Source organism: Nicotiana attenuata, chromosome 6, assembly GCF_001879085.1.
Source record: "Nicotiana attenuata strain UT chromosome 6, NIATTr2, whole genome shotgun sequence".
NCBI lineage: Eukaryota > Viridiplantae > Streptophyta > Magnoliopsida > Solanales > Solanaceae > Nicotiana > Nicotiana attenuata.
This window is the reverse complement of record NC_031994.1, coordinates 97,041,288-97,045,342: the sequence shown is the minus strand read 5'-3', so window position 1 is coordinate 97,045,342 and position 4,055 is coordinate 97,041,288.

Below are 4,055 nucleotides of genomic sequence, written 5' to 3'. Positions count from 1 at the left end.
CTGATTGTGGCTAGATTCGGAGCATCCGGAGGCCGATTCGTGGGGGCTAAGGCATCGCGGGCTAGAGTTTGGACTGGATCGAGGTAAGTAATGATTGTAAATATTGTCCTGAGGGTTTGAAACCCCGGATTACATCGTTGTGCTATGTTGAGGTCACTTACACGCTAGATGACGAGCGTTGGGTAGAGCACCGCTGGGGATTGTAAATTAGTCCATCCCGAATGATTATTTAATGCGTATTTGATAGCTAATTGCTAGATATTATTATATTTTGGGTTGTACGCCATGTTTGGGGCCTTGTGCCGACCTGTTGAGACCCTTAAGGGCATTTTTACTATTTTTCCTCACTCTATTTGTTCTGAAAGCATATCCTCAGTCATGTTTTTACCTGGTTATTGTTTAAATTTGGTTTCATCACTATATTTCTTAAAAATGTGAAAAGCTATTTGGGCTAGGTTCCCTGTTTTACTGATGATCCGAGTGATCGTGAGGTTGATGACTGAGATAGATTGAGAGTCCGATTGTGAGGTTGATGACTGAGATAGACTGAGAGTCTGATTGTGAGGTTAATGACTGAGAGAGTCCGAGGGCCTGGTTGTGAGGATTATATATCTATGGATCGGGCCGCACGCCGCAGCAATATATATATATATATATGGATCGGGCTGCACGCCGCAGCGATATAGCGCCTGGGCTGTAGGAGCCCCTCGGAGTCTGCACAGCCCTAGTGAGCGCAATCGACTATATATATATGGATCGGGCTGCACGCCGCAGCGGTTACTATATGGTACCTATTGAGTGTGAACGCTGAATGGTAGGAGTTGAGTCATGAGTGACTGAGAGGCTAGCCCGAGGGGCGATAGTTATATACATCCACATCAGTGATGTTTGCCTGAGGGGCCTGATTATGCACTTATTGATTTTCACTTCTCCTTAGAGTGAGTTTCCATCGAATATGTTGATTTAATGACTGTTTTCACTCATCTTTATATTGAGCCTCTGTCGAAAATGTTAGATAAATGTTTTTAAACAACTTTCATTTAAGTTGGGGTTTATGACATATTTAGGACTTAATCACTGATTTGGCTTTTGTTATTTCCACTGAGATTTTTCTTGTTAGGAGGTGTTTATGACTCCTGTTTTTCCAGACGGGTTGTTTATGAACTATGTTTTGCCCGAGGGGCCGATTATGATTTTCATCTCTTTTATTAAAAATGGTATTGAACCCTACTGAATCTGTCGGAAGGCATTTTAAATGATTTTTACCAAAAGCGGAATTTTAAAATAGGCGATTGACTCGTATTCTGATTTAGCAGCCTGTGTGCTTATTGTGTTTAACATAAATGTGGATCCATTGTTTCCTACTGCTCAGTCTTTATTTACTCTTATTACTTACTGGGTTGGAGTACTCACATTACTCCCTGCACCTCGTGTGCAGATTCAGGTATTTCGGAACCCAGTAGCGGGTGTTGGTTGCTCAGACGCGGAGTCATCAGAGTTAGCAAGGTGGCTGCACGACGTTCGCAGCACTGCTCCCTTCCTCTCATTTTTATTTTTGTACTTAGTACATTTTACTGTTTTTGTTGTATTCAGACCTTGGTAGATGCTCATGACTAGTGACACCCCGATGTCGAGCTTGTTTGTTATTTCCGCACTGTTCATATGGACTTATATTATGAAACATTTATTTAATTAAAGGCTTTGAAATGGCTACTAATGATTAAAGGGTTAAAATGAGTGTTGTGTCGGCTGGCCTTGTCTTCATGAGAGGCGCCATCACGACCGGGCCTGTTTGGGGTCGTGACATTATACCCAGAAAAGCGACCAACTTTGGTCGCTTTTCTATTTGAAAAAAATATTTTCTGGGCAATAGCGACCAAGGTTGGTCGCTAATTAACCCAGATTTCCTAAAAAGCGTCCAACTTTGGTCGCTATTCTATTAAAAAAATTCTGGAAAATAGCGACCAATTTTGGTCGCTTACGTTTTAAAAATAATTAAATTCTTGAAATTAGCAACCAATTTTGGTCGCTTATGTTTAAAAAAAATTAAAAAATTTAAAAAAAAAAGCAACCAACTTTGGTCGCTATTTTCCAGATTTTAAAATATTATATTTGGTTTACAGACCAAAATTGGTCGCTATATTTTGATTAATAATAAATAAAATAAAAACGTAATTTAAATATAGAGACCAACTTTGGTCGCTAAATTTATATTATTAAAATATTAAAGCGACAAAAGTTGATCGGTATATTGTTTACCCGGAATATTTGGTCCTTATGTTGTCTAGTAGTGAACGTTATTGCTTGCAAGCACTCATATGCTTCAAGGACAAGAGTATTTATGCTCCGAGAGAAAAATCGCAGACAATTCATGACTTTGCAGGTCCCCCTTTCATTGATTTTTAATTATCCTTACTTTTTTTTTACTCAATTTTAGTTCTATTTATTGATGGAACAATTTGAGAGGATGTCACGAATGCTCTATGTATTGATATTCGAACTTGTGAAATGTAGACAAATAAAGCATAGTTGATTGAAGTGTTGGTCAATCATTTGAGGTTTAGTTGGAAATTCAGTCTTACTATTCCAAAAAGAGATTTTGTGGTAAAAATGATTTATTGTTATAATTAGCCGAGTTATACCCGAGTGTTTGCTTTGGGCATCTGATGTTATACTCTTCTTTTAACAGGGATGCAGAACTAAACCAGTAGTAAAATTTGATAACTAAAGTCACGTTTATTTATTTATGTGTTTAACACTTACAAGAACGCATAGTTTGTCGGTGAAATCGGCGTAATTGGGAATCAGAAGGAGCTATCGACGAGGAAGGAGCTACATAAATACCGGACCATTTAGGAAGTGCGGTACCGGCAAAGCAGTTGAAAATCCATATATATCTGTTATATTCTCTCGCTTTTTTCTAATAAAGTTGTGCTCAAAGTGTATGTGTTCGTGTATATATGTATGAGATCATTTTTCGTTACCACTTACATAATTACGTAGTTAAATATATAAATTCTTATTACAGATGTATTAGCAAAAAAAATAATGTCACACCTCCTTTTTCTACCCGAAAGGGTATAGGAGAGTTTTTCCAATTAAAGTGACAATAATCGAAACGGGATTATTATTATTCAAATTCAGAGTCGCCACTTGGGATAATTTATGGTGTCCCAAGTCACCACTTTAAAATTCCGAATCAAGGAAATTTGACTCTATTTTACAGTCCGCGAAACACAGAAAACCGGGTAAGGAATTCTGTTAATCCGGGAGAATGTGTTAGGCATTCCCTGGTTCCGTGATTTCAGCACGGTCGCTCAACTATTATTAATTGGCCTATTTAACTAAAAAAATTTCCATCCAACATCAACTCTTGCCTAATAAAAAAACAAGGATAGAAATATTACCAAAATATTAATTAGCCCTACTTAAGTAGAAATAGTTATTAAAATAAAACAAATCGTTAAAACAAAACTATTTTTGGTATTTTCAAATATCATACTAAAAATAAAAATAGGATTAGATTAAAATCATTGCAAAATTAAAATAATACTACTACCAAAAACACTAACTTCCTCGAAAACAAAGTGGAACTATTTTTTGTATTTTTGAAATTTATGTAAGGTAGATAAATTAAAAGTAACTAGATAAAATATTAATTAGCTAAATAAAAGAAAATATTTTTTGTAATTTTCATTTTTGTGATAAAATAAAGTAAAAGAGTCAAAACTATTTAGAATAGCGATACTAAACCTAAACTAAATATTTACGCTAAAATGTGTAAAATCTTGGGGAGGTCAAAAATTACATGTCTACAGCTGCCCCTCTTTGACTGGAAACGCGAAGAGTTTTCAGACAAAGAACGACGAGACAGGTTTTTTGATCCGACCCTTATTTAGAGAGATCAAAAACTAAGAGAAAGGAGAATGTGACCGAGCCCTGGTATCTGAGTTGCCTACATATCCTTGGCTATAAAGGAATCAGGCCACGTGTAGTTCAGAAGTAGGAACAACGATGAAGTACCGAGGTGGAGAGCCGATTGAGGTGCCGTCGAG